Genomic DNA, 22,040 nt, shown 5'->3' on the forward strand with positions numbered 1-22,040 from the left:
AGCTCATGTGAATGTGTTCATTGCTTCTTTAATCAGAACAGAAAGTGGGAGAAAAAACACCAAGAAAATTAAAGGAAAAAAAATGTGAAGAAGCCAGATATAAATAAATTCTGAATAAAACGTTTTTTTAGTTAGAATATTCACATAACTAGACAAAAGAAAAACATTGCACCACCCTTATAAAGCTATTGTGTTAGAACCTCATGTTGCTAATCCCCAAGAGTTTACAAAAAATTTGGTATTAAAGTTAAGGGTAGGTAGGTGGTGGTGGTGGTGGTGTTGTAGTGGGTGTAGAGGAGGGGTGCAAAAAGTCATAATGGCTAGCCTGAAGAGTGTTGCATACAATTTAATTTGGAAAGATTATGTGAGTAGTTAGTATTACTATGGAATACTGAGAAGCCTGCAGTCGACAGTTGTGTGATATACCAAAACTTTCCAAGAGCAAAAGATCATGATAAATGAAAGTGTTCTCAGAAATAAAATCACCAGGCTAAAGGTCCCTCTAGGCCACCAGTATCCCTCCATTTCTCAATTCTGAACGCTCCTACCATCTCTAATAAAAGTATAATATCCTTAAATTGAACACATTTTACAGGGCATCCCAGCAAATACCAGTTCAAATTGAACAAAATTAGAAAAGGTGGTAGGCGCCAGTTTGCTTGATGGGATTCTGTACACCAATAGAGGTGTAACAGCAGGCTTGAAATGGATAAACGAGTTGACACGGAGGGGTTGAAGTAAGTGACCTTGAGTTAATACACCTGCAGCAGCGACAAGCAGACTTGACTGAGTGTAGAAGTACTGTGGAAGAGAACAGGTCACTGATAATATACTGTTTTGTTTTCATAAGCAAAAGAGTCCTTGTTTTCGTTACTTTAACACCATGAACAACACATTGTTAAAGTTGTGATTAAACAACCAAAGTGAACTTGTGTCATGAATAATATTTATGATATTCAATATGAGGCTCTGTGAATGACAGTTTTGACAACTCCTGTGCTCTGCTTCACTGCAGATTAAATCATCTATGGCTCCATGTTATCAAAATGACAAGGAGCTGATAGGAGAGGCTGCAGGTGTTTAGAACAGCAAATGTAAAACCTTAATAGGTTTAGTCACTGACGGTATGGTATGTATAAATCTGGGATAGAGAGCAGCAATATCAAAATCTATTTGTATTAAAACATCATGGATTATTTCTTGGGTTAAAATTTGCTACATATGTTTGACAGAGCTGCTTGTCTGGATTCATGACAAAAAGTAAGGATAAGTGCCTTTCTTATTGTATTTCATTACATTTATCTCACTCAAGTCCAATCCAAAGTGCCAATTTGACCTTAAAACCAGTGCAATGGGCCAAATTGTGCTCAGAGTGACTGTGGTTGGACTTACTAAGAATCCTTGGGCACACTGACAGCTCAGTCTGTGGCTATCAGGATGTGAATATGATTCATTTAAATTTACAGTCTTGTCTCTGCAAGGCTCTCTGTGGTTTGTGTGTCCAGGTACCCAAAACCTTCAGGTTTACTGTGTCAACTGGTTTTTACAAGTATAATTGTTTAATTTGTTTAGGAATACGCTCCACTGAAGCACAATAAATGACATAATTGGAGCCTTAAGATGGGTCCTGCTTTATTATGTATCTTAATTTGATTCTAAGACATTCATTATTGTGTACTTTTATGCTGCATATTCGTAAATGAATGTATTAAATCAAATAACCACAGCAAATCTGGGCCCAGGCAGTGTTCTAGCCTAGCAAGCCTGTATGAGCTCCAGAGAGAGAAGCAGGAACAGTGATTAACACCCGCCTCACTGACAAGGCCATGCGGATTGCTTAAAAATACAGGTATGAACCCTTGTGTGTTTTACTTTTACCGGTAAACTAATTCTGACACTGTTTGCTCTTGATATTATTATTATTATTATTATTATTATTATTATTATTATTATTATTATTATTATTATTATTATTATATTTCCAACTTAGCATGTTTTTGTCTTATTTTTATAGGCTGTGGCATGCTCTATTTCACATTACCGCAAATTGATACATTATTTTTTTATGTATTGAATTGTGAAAATCACTAAAATCCCAGTTCATCCAGAAATCATTTCATAAGCTTTAAGGTGACTTGTCAGTGAACACCTCTGAGCCAAATATGTAATTACCTAATACTGCAGAGCAAAACTTTCTTAAAAGAATCAATTACAAAAAAGATGGGGATGAAATGAAGGTCAAAGTGTTATGTGCCAAACGTTTCCTTTATGATGCCTTTAAGATAGACATATTAGAAAAAGATATCCCATTTTTTTTAAACTAGAGGCATCATTTCAATGATTCACAGTCGTAAAGTAAAGGACTAGCTTAAAATATATGTAAATGTCTAATATTACATCAGTTTAATGGTATGACAGCTGTACCACACAGTATTGAAAGCAAAGGGAATAGAGGGAGAGAGGACAAATAGATGATGTGAAATAGACAAAAATAAATATGCTTGTCTGTATGTGATGATAGGGGGAAAGTCATCTTCATTTTTTTCATTATATATCAGTTGGTGAATTTCTGCTGGGCAAAGTAAAAAAAAAAAGATGTGTTCCTGGGATAAAGTGAGTGATTAATGGGTAAATCATGGACCAGTCAGAATGCAAATGCATGCTCTTCCAACCAATCAATGCTCATTTTCTTCAATGGATGGATAGTACGCCCAGCAGCACAAAATGATCTCATCTCAATGTAAACTGGAGCACAGTATATGTGAAAAAACAAATTTTTTTATAAAGTGTCCGTAGATGAGAAATTCTTTGGACAAATCACTCATCTGAATTAATGCAAGTCACAACTTATGTCAGGTCAAGTGTCAAACAAGTTCAAAGGAAGCAAAGCAAACCACACCACAAGAAATCAGGTCAAATCCTAAGTAACTTTGAGAAAAACATTTTTTTAATCTGACTGTGCTTAAAAGAAAAAACAGCACCAGCGGAATGTAACTTTTTTTCAAACGCAAACCTCTTGGTGCATTAATTGACTTGCTGGGTCAACCCACCAACAAAATATACTGAATAGGCCATCATTCACTCACATGTTGTGCAAACCATAGCTGCTTTAATTTGGCTAATGGTGTAAAACAATATGAGTGTACCTGAGTTTATTTCTTCTTGCTGGTTGTTGACACATTCAGAATCATTACAGTGTTTACCATTAGCATTTAACATTGGGCTGTTGAAATACCGTGTGTGTGTGTGTGTGTGTGTGTGTGTGTGTGTGTATTTTAATAATAAAATTAATATAACGTAAACATGCAACGACTAGCCAACTAATGGCTTAAACTAACAACTACTAGTTGACTTTAAAGGCAGCCCTAATTACCTCATAAATGTGTGTGGGTAAAGTATTTGTCAGTTCATTATATGCTGCAGTTTCAAAAGATCATGTACACAAGACTCAGACTTTTTTGTATTTCTTTACAACACATTGATATTTGACTGATGATAAATGCTTTTAAAGTTCAAGTTGTGTCAAGAAGTGTCAGAAAGAGAGATACCACTGAAGAATTGCAGAAGGAAAAAGCAGTAGTTCCATATTGAACAGCAGTAAAAAAAAAAAAAAAAAAAAAGTGAGGTTATTGGAGTTGAAGTGATGGATGGGCACGTACAGTTTCTCTGATCTGTGATACTCTGAGTGACCTGACATTTTCCACTGTCAGGGAAGCTTTATCTTTAACTACATGGCAAAAACCTTGCCCTAACCTTGATACAAGTTCTGGTTGTGTAACAACACAAAGTTTTTGTATTTGCCCAAAAACTAACATGTGCTTTCAAATAGCGGGCAGTTAGAACGTACTTTCATCTGGCACATGGCTGTTTGCTACTAACACCTTAAATGAAAGTTACATTTTTTGGGCTTTTGGCCCAGTGTGGACATGACAACCATATACAGATGGGAACACAGGGCCTAACTGACCCTTAGCTAAGCCCTCCCCGCTACTGTTGCTATGCCTATAAAGCTTTTCTTCCTAGCATGGCACATAAGGTTGCTGGCAATGATCATGTTGGCTGATTAATTTCCAACCAACGGCCATTAATGAGTATCGCTAGCAGATTTTATCAGCGTTAGCTAGGGTTGCCATCTTCAGTATGGCAAAATAGGGGACACCTTGCCAGCGGCACCAAGGGGGCTCAAATCAAGCAGGAGGTCCTCCCCCATGCGATATTTAGTGTCAGACAATTAATTTCCAGTAGTCTAGGGAGTTTTTCTGCACTAATTTATGCATCAATTTCACTCTGCAGCTCTCAAGATGTAAAGGAAATAAAAGAGTCAATAAGAGTAAGGCACAGTTATAGTATCATTTAACATCAGACCATAACATTGAGTGACGGACAACTTGCATGTCATTCTAGGTGCATTCTGTGAAAATTGATCTAATACTTTTCTGCTATGTCTCGTGGTTTTATTATTGTCTAATGTCATTTTCCAATATAAGACGATCCCGTACTGTAAGTGTCGGGTAGCAAACCTAGCCGTACCTAGCTAGCTGACTAACGTTAACTCTGAGTTTGCTGACTTAAGACTGCATCTAGCTGAGGCCAAGGATGACAACGACGACTAACCAATGAGTTTGGCTGAGTTTGCTGTAGTGCAAACTTTTTAAAACCAAATAAAGAGCAAGGCAGAGATGTTTAGATTGCTGAGGGGTTAGGACACCAATCCTGAACTACAATCTCTCTGGTCTGGCTGGTTTGCAAGTGTTCAGACTTTAGGTCTTGTATCTACTGGGTGAATTTCCTGATTTAACAAGTTGTGTACACATGCATTGCTGACACTGGAGGCAATTGAGAGACAGTGGGCCGATATACGGCTATGTCATGTGCCAAAGTGACTACCAGATCTGGATCTCCTGTGGACCGTAATTCATTGCTGTATTTGGGCCAAATGTAAGTGGCTATGTGGCCGTCACTGGGCCATAACAATTTTGCGATGCCTGTACAACAAAAACAGATACTACCAATATAAAACTCTTGGATTATCAGGTACTACGCTTACTATCGGCCCATGCACACCACTTGGCATGGAGAAACCTTGACAGGCCTGATGCCTACTTATGGTTGCTAAGCTATGATTGTAGGCTACAGTGGCTGTTCAAGTAAGGATAGCAGCCAGTTGTACTTCCTCAGTGAAAGAAACATACAGACATACAGTAGCCATCTGCTTCAACTTTGGTTTATTTGTAAATGCCAGTTAGTTAAAAACTGTTCATAACTAAGCTGAACTCGCTTGCTATCAGTATACATATGTTACTGCTTTTGAGTCAAACTCTGAAACTTTTACATCTTTGCAATGTTTGTTAAATTGACAACTTCTTTTTAATTGAAGAGTGAGTGTCCATATGTTTCAAGAGGCTGATTATGCATCTGTCTATGCAAGACTTGGGTATGTTTTGACAGAGAGCAAATCTGAAAGAAGCTCAGACTTTTGGAACTGAAAGATATGTGAGAAAGTTGTCATATAGAATAGCCAGTATAATCAAAGAGGCACTTTTATGTTGCCTCCCATGCTGCTGCTGTATCTGAGCTGCATTTAAACCAAACTGAGATAGACAGCTACAGTCCCATCAAACCCAGACTTGATACATTATTTTACTTGCAGCTTCTCCTCTGTAACATTTCAATTAATACATGAGTTGTTTTTGCGTCTTGCCTCGGAGGCTCTGTGTCACAGGGTGGTACTAGCAAAAGCAAATGTGTGAGACAAGGTGTAATCAAACAGGGAATGTGTAAATATAGGGAGAATTCCATTGAGAAATAAATGACATGCCATGAAAGATGTATTTTAAATATTTGGTTTTATATTTTTAATGGATCTATTGGCAGAAATGGAACATGATATGCATAGGTATGTTAGTGTATATTCAACTGAATATAGGAACCATTATGTTACCTTAAAATGAGCTGTTTATATCTACAGACACCGCCTTCCATTGAGTGCGATGTGCGAGTGCAATGTTGAATCGCCATGCTTCTACAGTAGCCCAAAACAGACAAACAAAAAAATGGCTCTAGATAGAGGCCACTGCCTCGTTTCATTGATTTCGAGGGGAATCCAACCAAATCCGTCTCAGTTCTAGACATTAGACAAATTCTCTTTCATGGTCTTGTGTGGTTATGTAGGTCATATAACTGTTTAATAACCAGTGAAAAACTCCTTCTAGTAGGTTAAACTAACTCGATAGCTTAAATAATCCAGTTTTAGCCACCTATATTGAAGTGTGTTCAGGTAAATTATCCTAGATTTCTTCTGTTTTCATTTAAGAAAGTTTTCTCTTGCTGTGCCGACAGCTGTGATTAGAAACCTCAGAGTCATAAACATTGGTAAATGTCAAACTGCAGATGGCATTTGCTTTGTTAATTGAGCCTATTTTTAAAAAAAAATCTCTCAAATGAAGCTTTCGTTTTTACCCACGCCTAAACCTAAATATTGTTCATGTACAGTATACTGTAAATAAAAGTTTGTTATGCTATATTATCTTTTCTACATCTGTTGGATTGGATAACAAAATACTTGCAAAACCAGTGACTTTATCATGTATTTTGTGTTTATTGTTAATAAGAAAATGTGAGAATACTAAAAAGCTAAGATGAAGATCAGCATATTAGCATTGTCAGTGTGAGCATGTTAGCATGCTGACATTTAATACAAAGCACCCCCGTGCCTAAGTTTAGATATATTGTCCAATATTACAAATAACAAATTTACCTCAAGGGGCTTTACAATCTGTACTGTTTAAGTGCAGCCTTACAAAGCATGGCAGTAGACTTTTAGTACTGTTATTGAATAAAGCTAATTTAATAACTCACTTTAAGTTATATTCAAGATGCACATGTATTTTGAGAGAAACAAAAAATCCAAACAGTAAATAGGCAGCTAATAACCAAAAGACAACAAAAGGAAGCCACTAAAATCTTTAGAGTTGTTGGGTTTTCTGCCTTGACATTGATCAATTGGCACAAGAATATTCCAGAGACAGTCTGTCTGTATGGCCTGCTTCTCACTGGAGCCAAACCTACCACTGGTAACTACTGGTTTGACAGGTTTCCCAGAATTGGCCAAAAAAACCTTTTATTTTCCTCTGCATCTGTGGCCTTAGTGACAGTGTTATCAGGCATTACTCCACCCAGAAGCCTCTTCTGATCCAAATATTCAAAATGCATTTCTCACACACAGATCGCACGCTGGCACATCTCTAGCACACTGTGTGATTTCTCCTGCCCCAGAGAGGCTCAGTGCAGAAGGGAGGAGTGAGAGTGAAGGGCTTTATGTGGGCTCAGCTCCTCAGGGACAGTCCTGCTAATCATCCATGATCACAGACAGAATGTCAACATGCAACAGCGGCACAACTTATATTTCCCCAAAATGTCTCCCTCAGCCTTTTGTTTTCTCCTGTAGTCTATTGCTGCTTCTCGTTACATTTTCCATTCACTGCACTGTTATTGTTAACATTTCTACACCCACACACACACATTGTCATTTGCGGTTTGTGTTTTTTTTTTTTTTTTTTATAAATTGAAATGGAAAATGATTTGTTCTCGGATGACAGGATGCCTAAAATAGCAGAAGATTCTTTCAGTTTTTGTGCAAAATAAACCTTCTCCTGTAGCTTTTCTATGATATGTATATTCTAATCTGTCATCCTTGCTAGTATACACACTTAACATTATACAATTCAGAAGGAATAGTTTGACAGTTTGGGAAATAGGCTTATTAGTTTTCTTGCTGCAATTTAAATGCGAAGATCGATACCACTCGTGTCCTTTACACATGAAGCTACTGCCAGCAGCCAATTAGCTTAGGTTAGCATAAAGACTGAGGCAGGGGAAACGTCCAAAAGTATTTAAATCCACCAAACAAAACTTCTAAAACTCACTAATTAACAAGTTACACCTGGTTTGTTTAATACCTACAAAAATAACATAAAATAATTAAAAAAACAATTTGTTTTTTATTTTGTTTATGCTAAGCTCTGCTTACAAGCTTCTACTTCTAGCTCTATACAGACAGGTATGAATGTGTCTTATTACTGGCAGCAAGAAAGTGACTAAGCTAATATCAAAAAAATTATAATTACTCTATACATTTTTTTTTATGAACAGAAATAAATTTTTAAAAAGTCCTACATTATAAAATGCATTTATATTAATTAGCGCATCTACTCAAAAAAATAACGATGTAAGCTTAAAATGCTCAATTTACTTGGACCAACTCCAGTCTGTCCTAATTGGTAACATGTGTAGAGTGAATATTTAAAAAGGTAATTGGGTTAATGTCTTTCACTCTTTCCACAGCTTTGATCTGCCAAAGCTCTGGAGCTTTCAAAGCCTCCTGGTCTGATGGTTTAAAGGATGGAGAATGTACCAGGTGGAAATGTGTTAATTATGAACTCCTGAAGTCACGGCAGGCTGATCTCTCTCTGTGACCTCTCTATCGCAGCAGCTGTTGGCCCTGTGCAGCACTTTTTCAAGGGTCAGGATGCCATAGTTGTCTATGTGCTGTTTCAGAATATGGTGAACTATGTGACAGGTAATACAGATTTTGTTTTGATGGATGTGACAATTAGGCACCTTAGCAAAAAAAAAGGGTAATATACCAGTTAGTGTTTTGTATGATATTTCAGTATCTTTTCTGTCTAAATCCAGTATCAGTTTTTTTCCAGTCCATGAGATGTTGAGAGGCTTGAATGACTAAGTGGCAACTATTCTAAATGTAGCAATTAAGTAAGTCTGTATACCTGGAAAAGTATCCGAGAATTCTTCTCTGGCTGACATCTTATTCATGTCTGCTTTAAATGCATGTGTCTCTGTCTCCAAAAGTCATGTAATATGACCTGAGAAAAGGTGATCTATTGTCCTTCCTCAGCAGTTAAAAGCCATCACCTTCAAGGACTGTTTTAAAGTCACCTCTCTCCTTTGTTTTGCTGAACAAGCACCTCCTGAGGTAGTGAGACAATAACACCTCTGAATTAAACCTAATTAACCCTTTTCCCTGAACTCACACAGGCTGAGGATGGTGTGCTGGCTTTCGTGTTTCATTTGCCCTACAAATGTCAGCTGTATAGATTAGACTTTCTCTGTAACAGAGTGAGGACAGCCATGCCTTCCGTACTGATAACAGTGGAGGCTGGAGTCCATCTTATATGATCTGAAACTTTTCCAAAATATATTTGATGTGATCATGAGCATGATCAAATTTCCGGGGGCCCAAAAACTGGCTTAAAGGGCATGTATGCAAAATATGAAGCGATGAACTCTGAAAGGTCGTTGTATACCATCCAAAAGTAATCTAATATTTACAAAACAAATGTATCCTCTTGATAATCAGTCAATGTAGAACTGTGAATGCAGAGTAACCTTTTCGGTGATGTGTTCATCGCCAACCTGCCCTCAGACCTGTAACTCAGACGAAAGCTCTGTAACTGTATAGATGCTGTACTGAGATGCTACTGCTCACAAATGTGACCTGAAATTGTGTGTAATCCTGTGTATTAATGTTGAATTTTCACATGCTTCTCTTTTGGGAGTAGTTCCTACATGCCAAGTCAAATGACTTGGCACATAATGACTTTTGAGTGACTCATGAAAAATGTGTCCACACAGTTTATGGAATGTTGTTGTCTGTCTCCATCTGCTATTTTCCTTGGCAAGAAAAGTGCAATGTCTCACTCTTAAGAGACAAAACTCAAGTAAAATTACAGGTTGTTCACATTATTATGTCAGCAACTCTAAATTAATTTCTAGTCTTTTGGTTTTCCTCTGTTTAATTTTTTCTGAGGCATGTGCAGAACAGTGGAAAATGCTAAATATGATTTATATTCCTGTTGTCTGTTGGTTTTGGTGGTTTGAATGCTTTTCCGGATTCATTTGATATGAATATTATGTATGTCAGGATGCACAATGGTATTGTGGTAAGTATGACAAAGTTTACATTTTGTTGCATCATTGGAAAACCTTAGCAGGAAAGAATACAGGTTTAGTACAATTTTTTGCACACACCAGATCACATTTCACAAGTGAGGCATATACATATCTATCCGACTCTGTACTGTTTTTGTCTAGAATAGACTAGAATAGATAAAAATTAAATAAATAACATTGGACACTTACTCATAAGCTCACACACACACACACACACACACTTGCATGCATCGCCGCTCATGAGTTAAAGACAGTAGCAGCAAGTAAGTTTGCTCTGAGGTCAACTCTATTTAGAGAGCAGACAGCCAGACTCCTGGAGCCGGCAAAGAAAAAGACAGACTGAAATACAGGAGAGACGAGAGAGGGAGGCCTGGTAACCTGAAACCAAGCAATAGTGGAAGTCACTACACACACAGGCATGCATGCATTTAAGCCTGTGTGTGTGTGTGTGTGTGTGTGTGTGTGTGTGTGTGTGTGTGTGTGTGTGTGTGTGTGTGTGTGTGTGTGTGTGTGTGTGTGTGTGTGTGTGTGTGTGTGTGTACAACCCACTTTCTAAATTAGAATTTTCCAAATCCATCTGTGACAGGAATGTGGCCGAGATGTGTATTTCTAGCGGCTGAACATAATGAAGCACAATGCCACTAGTTTTAAGCACATCTCATACTGAACCTGAAATGCATTAAGAATTCAAAAGTAACTCAGCAACCAAACATCAAGATGACCAGGTACTAGCCAGATCCATTATATTTAGGAAATATCTTACTTTGCCAATGCTAAACATAATATATAGCAAATGACACGTCATCAAATTCCATATTATAAAGTACTTTAGTTTAACTTCATGGCTACAATTATTGAGCTCATTGTAAAAATTCCCTAAAATAAAGGTTATAAAGGTTTTCAATTTTATGTAGATTTTAGGATTCAGGATTTGACTATGATTTAGTTTCTTTAGCAAATGAAGTCAGGAGGATATGTTGACTCTATAATATGGTGTTAGTTGGTGTAAGGTTACTTTCCATAATATTCTTAGCTATGTGATGACATGTGGAAATAAACTATGACAAGACTAATAATTTACTAAACTGATTTTGTTTGTGTTTTTGTTTTGTCTATGAAAAAGCCAGTACAATAGCCTGAGCCATTGTACAGCAGTAATGTAAATACACTGAAAAGCAAGCTGTATAAAAAGGCATAGAGACTTTAGGAATAATAGGAAAGTTAAGAGTCAGGTAGTATAGGTACACGGTGTATTTGTGATTACTATGTGTCACTGTGTGTAGGCAGAGGCAGAGTTCAGCAGATGGCAGAGTTCAGTTGGATGACACACGAGGAGAGAAACTATTCTTGAGCAGGGTGGTAAGGCCCCAAAGACACCTGTATCACTTACCACATACATTTAAATAGTACATTTTTTTTATGTTGTTTTTTTAATGTATTATGTTGCTGTCAACATGTTTGTTTTGTTGTATGAACTGCAATGTACAGGACATCCTTGAGTCCTTCCACCAAAACACTCTTTATAGTAGTCTATAGTAGTAGTCTTTATACTCTTTATACAGTAATAAACAAAGTTGGGTTGTAGTGAAATTTGGTACAGGACATTAATGTAATTTGGTTTATTAATGTAAACTTTACTGAAATAATCATGGCCCATGAGTCATTATTGTTTTTTTTTAATTAAGAAAATATTTTGTTTTCCCCACTGTACTAAAAACATATGATCACCCCTAAACTATGTATTGAGGCAGTTGATGCATCAACTGTAACCTAAGTTGCTCTAAAATTATTATGTTGTGATATAGCCTAATACATATCAGGGCTGGTAGCACCAGCATTTATAAACCGAAGCATTTTGTGTCAAAAGCAGTTTATTTCCACGGAACCACAGTGATCATTTGCTTGCTTGTGCAGTTTTTTTTTACTTATGTGTGTGTGTTGAGGTCTTTGACACGCAATTCACACTGTTGATCAATATGTTATACTGACCTTTTTAGTAACAAAAAGTAACAGAAGTCTAACATGTTGACAACTATCTTATTGGCTGAGAGATATGAGATAGGAGTCGATGGTACAAATGTATGACTTTAGAATAAATATGTTAGCTAACTCACTGTTAGCAAGTTTGCTTACCATCAATAAGTCTTTATTGTATGAAATTATGTATGCCTACAATCTGAAGAACAAAATGCCAGGAAGGAGTTAACGGTGTAGTGAAAATATAAATAAGCGGTTGCCCGGTTAGCTCACCTGGTAGGGCTGGCGACCATGTACCAAGTTGCTGCAGCGGCCCTTTGCTGCGTGTTATACCCTCTCTTTTCACCACTTTCCTGTCTATCTTCAGCTGTCACTATCCATTAAAAGGCAATAAAAGGCCAAAAAAAAAGACTGTTGTGTTTGTGTCTGTTCCCTGTCAGATTAACCTGTAAGAAATTAATCTGCCAGCTGCAGTAATTTACCAACTAAGATCGCGAGTACTCCTTACATCAGTTTCTTTAAGCATATATTTATCGCAGACGTGCGGATGCATTTCATTGTGCCACTTTGTGGTGTAACCGAGTCAATATTGCTATATCTAGTATCAAGAACAGGTCAACTCTAGTATGCAAAAAAAAATTATTCTAGATTGTCAGCATACATATTACCTATTGCAGATGCAACCAAGGTGACAAACTCCTGTAATTAATATTTATCATTAAAAGAACAGCTGATTGAGATTTTTTTTAATGTATTTGATTGATGCATATTGACAGACATCATGTTGATTCGTCATGAAAAATAATTTGCCACATTTAACACATTCCAGTTGCATTAGTCATTTACATTGTGCCATAACCTTCTCAGTGTACATATGTACAACATATGTACATATGTAGAACTGTGCAGAAGGGAAGGCAGCATGGCTTATGGAAATGTGTGCTGTGGTCTTTTGAAAGTCTCATGAAATTATTGCTGTAAAATTTTATTATTCTGGGACATCATGTGAGAGGTATCAATTATATTGTCACGGAGGAGGAAAATTACCCATGAGGAAAGTAAGGGATAAAAAAAGGAACAATCGGGCCACATGGCAGACATGCCAATATGATATGATAACAACTATGTCAAACTTATATAGCAGGTTGACATATATCAGCAGACTGATTAGTTCCTTTTAGTACAGACCCACTGTCGACACTGAGTGAGAAGGACATACACTGCAACATAAAAGACATTTTCAATAGATGCAGGAGGTGTGATTTGAGTTTGCACTTCATGTGCTTTGAATTTCAATTTGTCTCTGATGAATACAGGGCCATAAACGCTCCCAGCAGGGTGTAACATGCCATTTCAAATCTACGGGTGATGATTGATATAATTAGGAGTAATGGACCGGCCACCGATTATTACTGAGTGGAATATGATCTGATTTAATGTACAGTATAATATCATATCCCTCTATAGTGTGGGCCTTTGAGTGAGTCTCAGTCCATAGAGGCTGTATGAACATTAGAAAACTTAATTAAAACACAGATGTTTCTTTTCACAATTGTATGTACATATACTGGGTTGTCATCATGCATTTGTAAGTGACTGTGCTTTAAATAAAATCTTTTACCTAACTTTCACATTAAAAAACATAAAAAAAAAAACAACATAAGTATATTAGTATAGTCACTGTAATGTTAGAGCCATGTGAGCCATTTTTATCTTCTATCTGAAAGGACTTTCTTCCAGAGGCTGACACATTGAACCACCATGATTCTACAGTAGGAGGAGGAGTCTTGCAGTGAGGTGAGTTGGTTGCAATCTGCAATCTCACTGCTAGATGCCACTTTATCCTTTATCATGTTCAATGTATTAGATGCATTAGAAAACCAACACTAGGACTTCAGGATAAAAAATGATATCCCTCTTTATCTAAAAAGAAAAAGATGAAAAAATGAAATTAGAATAAAAGGATTATTGAATGATTAAAGTGAACATTTTGTTTAATAATGACTCTCAAGTTAATCAACAAATTGAGCAATAAATTATTCTGCCCTATAAAACATCTCTTCAATAGCTTTAACTAAAAAGCAGACCCATCTGCAGCTGGCCTCATCAACAAGGCCTAGGACCCCCACTGACACTGACTCTTAAATCCGCCACCCACCCTGAATATATGCATCACATTAATGCACTTTCCTCAAATGTTATCTTTGCACTTTGCAAATATCATTATATGTCACACTGCTAACGTACAGATTCCCCGGTCATTTTTTTTACATGTATCCGGCCATATTGTACATATTCTTTTTACATTATATTTATTATACATCATTTTATATTGTCTCCTTTTAGTGTCTCTATTTTTATCTTTATTTATATTATATCTATGCTTAATTGTTATGCACCAACTTACCATGGCAAATTTGTTGTATGTGCAATAAACCTGATTCTTTTCTCCTTTACAACTCCAGAGAGACATGCACAGAAACAGTCAGAAAGACAGAGGAAGAAAGTTTCCTTAAAAAACAGTAATGTGTGCACCCCTACCTGACAAAATTCACAGCAATCACTTTCAAATTTGTGCTTTATGACAATCAAAACTCTGCTGGAAATCAGGATTGTTTCATTTCCATAATCAGGATTTCTTGCTGCCTGATCAGCCAATATCCCATTCAGACAAATGTTATGTATTTTAAAGTGTGTACACTGAGAATCGGACAGGGGGGCTTTATCCTGAACAATGGCAGCAACAACTACTATGTGTGGAACTCTAAGCCTGTTTTGAGAGAATATGCAAGCACCTCACCAATAGACCATACAGTAATATATGAAGTGCATTCATTATCACATTCATTCTTCATTAGTATCACATCATGTGCAATGTCAATTACTAAACTCTTCACCCAAAATAAAAAGTAAACAAAGACATGCAACAACATGCATAATCCAAGAAAAGGTTTTCTCAAACCAATGAGTAAAAGTGTATTTTATGTGCTTTCCTATCAATAAACTGATATGAATCAATGATACATCATTGAGAACCAGTGATCTAGATAGATAAATGGCACTACAGGTAAGAGAAAAAACTGTTCCTTTAACACTAATTTGGGATTGACAGATATATTGGTAATCAGATACACCCTATAAAGGTGACACTGGTAACTATGCTTTTAAATGTTAGAAAAAATTAAAATAAAAAGTAAATTGCGGTTGCAACAAAGCCACATGCTAATAATGAATTAAATTCAATGAGTAATTGTTTAATCAAAGGTAATGAAATAACTGTTGGTTATTTCAATCCAGTTGATTGACTAATTGATGTTTTCCACAATATGTTAGGCAGCAATATTGACACCCTTCTGAAAGTGTTGATGTATATGTTTTTGTGTGTTTTCAAGTTTCAGCACAGCATAAATGTTAATCTTGGAACTATAATCTTTTCCACTATAAGGAATTTGCAACGCAGCGGTATCCTCAGGTTGTATGAGAAGCATGTGATTGCAATTACACCACTTGATTCGCTCCTGGCATAATGATGTGTTTGAAATGTCATAGCACAGTTGGTGGGGTTTTTTCCGAAGCGCACAGACCAGTGCAAACCAGTGGTACACCCATTTACGCTGATAAATCTGCAGATTAAAATTCTGTGACATCTTAAAGCCACAAGGGAGAAGGAGGGTAGATATGTGTTTAAGAGAGGCCGTTTGTTAATGAATTTTGGCACTCTGCAATATGTACACGTATCTACTGAAGAGTTACTTTGATCTTGGCTATGTGTGGCTGCCGATTATGGGCATCACACAGGAACATTTTACGAAACAAAACTATAAAATTAATACCCGTACAATACTTCTTCTCTTTTATAATTGAGAGCTTATGGAGTGTTCAGCAATCTATTTATATCTACGGCCCAATAAAGTTGGAGATGGTCTCACATTCAAAATCTTAAAATCCAATACCATCAGGACACATAAACTACATTTTGCTACTAAAACTGTTTCACACTGATACCTGTAAACAATAATATAGGACTTTTCCAAGTGATCACAGCTCAAAGTTCATCCTTATCCAAATACAATAATTGTCTTTTATTTTAATCCACCTCACTTTAGTTCTATCTCTGAACCCCCTCACCTCATAGGTAGTACGTGAAAATAATCCAGTGTTTAAGTTAATGGAGATTCCATCGTAACACAGATATCTGTGATTTCTCTGTATTTGTATTTGACGTCTTAATACCGATGGTAATATGTTGTTTGATGAGCAAGAAGAGTTATTTTTCATCTATAAGATAAACAGAATTGTTAATCCTGGATTATCCACATGATTTTTGGATACAAAAAAACAGATGTCCATTAGTGTCATAGTGTGTCATATACACACTTTCAAAAATATGATATATTGTTCTGTCATACTGTCATATTTGCCAGTGTCCAGTACACATTTCTTAAACTGCAACCCTGTCTCAGCAGAATGTCTATTGTTCCTTTTATGAGTAAGAGTCTTTGTATTATTTGCCTGTCATGAGCCCAAGGCTTATGTGAATGTTTAGCAATGAGTATGTAATATTCATGCCAGCTCCATTTGTGTTATTTTCACCCGATGATAATATACTAGCATCTATACTTTCCTAAGGGATTTGTTTCAGTGCAGTAAATTTCTTTTTCAACTCCTAGGAGCTCATTAAGGTGTCAATATGCTGAGCTCATCCTGAATGATTTGCTCGATGGTCAAACCTCCAGTGTCAGAAAGCAGGGCTGTGTGGCACAATTTGTAACTTTCCAAAACTGAATCCGTCAATCACACCCATATCACATTATTTGCCAGGTGAGTGAAACATAAGCGTTTGAACTTTTCTCAAAAGTTCTCTTTTTTCACTCTTCACATAACTATACCTTTTTGTGTGTGCAACATGAATGTCTTCAAAAGTCTGCACTGTTATCTCCGCTCGAACAATTATTGCATCTCATCCCACTCTATGATGACAGATTTTCTCCCATCCTTCGATTGAAGCTGTTCAGAACAGCTAAAGCCAGTTTTGCCTTCTGACCTGGTTGTACAACATGTTGTACAAACTAGTTTGTTTTATGCATCGCCCCAATTTTAACATCTCTCTATATCTCCACTAAATCCATCACCACTACAACTTACTCCACTCTGACAAACTGCCTCACTAAAATCAAATCATGGATGCATGCCAACTTCCTCAAACTCAACTGTGACAAATCAGACATAATCATCATCGGTCCCAAATCCCTCACCAAAACCACTAACAATTTCTTCCTCACCATTGACAACACCACTCTGTCTCTCTCCCCACATATCTGCAACCTCAGTCATTTTCGACAGCAACCCCTCCTCCAAATCACCACAACTGCTATTTTTCACCTGAAAAACATTGCTCTTCTCCGCCCGTCACTCTCCTTTTCTAATGCTAAAACTCTCATCCATGCATTAATAACATCCAGAATTGACAACTGCAGCAGCATCTTATATGGTACATCCTCCAGATTCCTTAATAAACTACAGTATATCCATAACTCTGCTCACTTTGCTCACCCATAGCTGCTCCTGGGACCACATCAGCCCTGTTCTCCAGAACCTCCACTGGCTCCCTGTCCCACAACACATCTTATTTAAAGTCCTACTCCTCACTCACAAAGCCCTTCACAACCAAGCCCCCTTCTACCTCAAACACCTGCTCCACCACCACACTCCTTCCCGAACCCACCACTCTTCTGATGTCAACCTCCTGTTACCACCACTCAGGACCAAGCATCGTACCTTGGGTGACAGAGCATTCTCTATAGCTGCCCCCTCCCTCTGGAGCTCTCCCCCCAAACACATCCTAGACTGCACCGATCAATCCACTTTTAAATCACTAATCATTATATCATAGAGAATCAGGAAGTCGTTAACCACAATGATCAACTTCTCCACTACTTTGTTTGAAGTACTTTTACCCAGTTGAGTGGAGTAGGAAATATCTCTCTCTTTCCGGGGAGAAGGAGACTAATGCAGCTCTTTCTGTCTTCTGTAATCACAGAGTTTCCTCCCTCTCCACACTGATTTGCATTCTGTTATTCGAGGACTTTGTCAGGGATCAATGTGGCATTTACTTCCTAATGGAAGTCTGTAATAGTCCAAATGAAGATGGAAGAATCAGCCCTTCTATTGACACGCGTTACTGTTTAGTTTGCTTCCACTGTCTTGATTCTCTATAATGAAAATGCAGACTTACAAGACTGAACCATATTCTACTGTGTGTCCCACATGGTTCTCTTATTTCTCACTATATTAGAGTGCATTGTGATTGCAATTAGAATATTGAGTTCATGGGACTGTCCTTTGTGCCATAATGGATTGTAGAAGAATCCTATCACAGTATTCCCAGGCTAATACACAGTGTTCAGTTTGCAGCTGTGAACATTCAATCTTAAGCTTCAGGAAGGGCCCTTGAGGCTTTTATACAACAACAGTCCTGAAGAACCTGAGTTCGATATTTCTTTCCATCATAAGACATTCATATCTGCATATTTTATGTCTGTCATTATGCCAAGTTATCAGTGGTATAAAACAATAAATTACACAATTGTAAAGATACAGCTTCAAGGAATGTTTTGAAATCCCCAAAATACATATTTAATTATACTAATGTATACCAAAAAAAGATTTTGTCAAGCCAGAGGGGTAGCTATGTCAGTAGTGCACCATTTTCTTCATCCTGACTTATTAACATGTCAGTAATTATATAAGAATTGGCCTACAATTTTCATTCTTTGTCCTCAGAACAGTGGTGCTACTAACTTTAGGGGTTTTTCTTGACTTACATAAAAATAAAAAAAATCTCAATTGCATGGATTGAAATGAAATTCGGTGTCAAGATGCCCAGAGGATGAATCCTAACACGACTTTGCTGATCCCCCGACTTTTCTCTTGCACAACCCGCAGTTCAAAGTTTTCTCTTATCCAGTGAAATCTCAGTATTTATGTGATGGATTGGCACAACATTTTGTACACATTCACGACTCCCTGCCTGATGTTGAATCCTAATGACTTTAGTGATCCCCTGACTTTTACTATACTTTTCATATAGTGCCACAAGCAGTTCAGTACTTTGTGCTTTTTCTTAAATACTAAATATTAGCATGCCACCATGCTGAACTAAGATTGTTACCATGGTAAACACTACCTGCTAAACATCAGTACTTTAGTATGTAGATCATGTCAGCATGCTGACATGAGAAGTTATCTCAAAGCTAGCATGGCTGCGGTAATGGAGAAAGATATTTGTTTGTATTTGTGTATACTTGAATGAATTGAAGAGAGAGCAGAGAGAAAGAGTATCTTCAGGATCTTTGCATGGCCAAACAGATCCTGTTGACTGATTGCTTTGAGCAGAAAACACAGCCGGACATTGATTTAATACACAGATTTTCAAAACCACATTGTCACTGACTTAACATTTTAGTCCTGACTCCTGAAAGCACCCAAATATTCATTCTGTTAGACATTAAAAACCTTCTCTCACGACTTCTTCTTTATTATGATATATGGTGTGGACACACAATTAAAGATTGTCAGCAAAGAACTATGCCAGATGTTCGTGTTTTATCCACAAGCAGTTCCTATCGGGAAACTGATCCATGGATTAGTCACAGTAATAACAACTTTAGCAGAGAGATGAGGCATGTTACTCTAATCAGAGATGTTGTAGAAGCTGGACCTCCAAGCTCTGATGGTGAGGACGGGGACTTGTAGGTAGCTTTCCCCAATGTGTCTGGATACTACATGTGCTAACCGCTGAAACCAGAACAAAACACCCACAGTAGACTGTAAACACACCCACAATACACTCAAAACACAAAGGGCGTGTGTGGTGGAGAGCCTTCTGGCAGCTCTTCACACTGACATGTCCACTAAGGAGTGATGGATGATCCACTGCGGAGTCTCTCTGCAGGCATAAAAACACAGATGCTCAAGTTTGTCCAGTCCAAATACTTTCTAAACATATTTCTAAAAAATCTGATCCCTGAAGCTTCCCTGAGAGAAAGCTGTTCAGCTTAAAGGAGGAAACCATCAAAGCCTCACCTCTCTGACTTATGGCAAGAAATTTAATTAGTGTGGGGCAGATGAAAAAAAAAAAATAACAAAAAGATGTTGGGACATTGTGTGTGTATGTGCGTGTGTCTGTGTAACAGACAAAAGAGTTACAGAGTAGCCCCATAATGAAAAAAGCTAGAGGATAGAACTTCTAATTGTTTTTATAACTCTCACCATATGGCAGATCAAGCTCGTTATGGCTCACTGCAACTAAAACCAGGAACTAAAGCTGTATAAATGGGAAAAAAAAAACAACAAAACAAAACAAATGTGAGTACAGTGTTTTGCTTATGATACCATACCACAGCGGTGACTCAAACAAAGCCAATCCAGTCATTTTATTTGTTAGTCTTTTGATCACTGGAAACAATAAGAAATGGTATTTGACAAGTAAGGAACAGATCCAGAAGAATGATTGAACAACTCCCACACACAAGAGATCCAAGTGGATAAAACCACAAATAAGAGAAACAGTCAACAGAAAAAGGTAATGTATGCTGTCAATATAATTTAACAAACTGAAAATAGAAACACAGTCTTCCACATTCTTCACAACTAACCATTAAGAATATATATCCATTATCCATCCATTATCCATTAAGTATGATGATTAATGTTAACTAAACTGCCATACATACACTGAAAAGCTGCTGATTGACTCCTTGCTGATTTCATTTAAAAAAGGTTAAGAGTTTGTCCAAGTTATAGTCTGTAATTTATGAAACATCCAGAAAAAAAAAAATAGCCTGGACCTTGTTAATTATGGAGGCTGAAGTATCGTAATTAAGGATTTCATTCATTCATTAAAATGGCCTGATGCCACTGGTGTAGCTTTGGTGATCCACAGTAAAATTACAGTTTTCTGACAGAAAACATATGTTGCCTGTAGGTCAAAACTTCTAGTGTTTAATTAATCCTAAATGTGTCTCTTTGCTGTTTGTGTTTTGAGAAAATAAGATTAAAGCGTTTTTTTTAATGCTCCCAAGTATTCTTTCACATATATGCTGAATTTGCGATGGCTTTTATTATGCTAATTGCTCATTTCAATTAAATGTTCAGTCTTCATAAGGGCAATCATATGTTTTATGCCTTGATAGTGTAGGTGACCTAGCTGTCACCCAGTGATTCATGGGTTTTTTCCCAGCAATTAAAAAAAGTCTTCTCCTTTACCTTCATGTCATTTTATCTATTTGTTGTTTGGAAAGCACTTTGGATCTCTGTGTCAAAAAGGTGCTATATAAATAAAGTTTTACTTACTTACTTAAATATTCTTGCTGCCAATGGCATTTCAGTTACTTAATATGTCCTTCTTGAGCTGCCAATTCAATTTCTATTTAATTAATTCAGCCATCTATTAGACCAGGCCTGTGATTCCTTTCCAGCAGCTCCATATGGCTTTGATAAAAGACTATATGGATTTAATTTTTTTACATTTTCCTTTTCCTGTATTGTTGTCATAGGCCTAAAGTGATTTTTACATTTTCATATTGTAATTATGTGTTGCAATTTCAGACTGAATAAAAATGAAGCTAACATTTTGTCAACTAATATATATGTGTCATACATTAAGTCCTCTTGTTTATACTGAATCTCAATAGCAATTTTTTTACTTGTAGGAGCTATTTCTATTTAGGTTTGCTTAATGTCTGCCACCAGGTGGGTTTCATTCGGAGTCAGATGAAACAAGGTGGTGTAAATAATACCCCTTTTGTCCACAGAGGCTGCCGGATTCAACAAAGTTCTTTAGGTTTTAATGTTCTTTAACAAGATAAATAACTTGAAGATGGGATCTGACTTTTGATGCTGAACCTCAAGTTTGTCACTTGGCCATAAACATGCAGGCACTTGCTCAAATGACTGATCCTCCTCCTTGTCCTCCTTGGGAGAACAGCCACAACGGAATCCTGGTCTTTAGGTCCAAATGGTGACAAGAGTTAATTCCAAATCCACAGGGATGCATGGGTGGCTTACAAAAAAGCACTTGTCCAAACCCCAGT

Source organism: Dicentrarchus labrax, unplaced genomic scaffold (assembly GCF_905237075.1).
Source record: "Dicentrarchus labrax unplaced genomic scaffold, dlabrax2021, whole genome shotgun sequence".
In the NCBI taxonomy this organism is placed as follows: Eukaryota; Metazoa; Chordata; class Actinopteri; family Moronidae; genus Dicentrarchus; species Dicentrarchus labrax.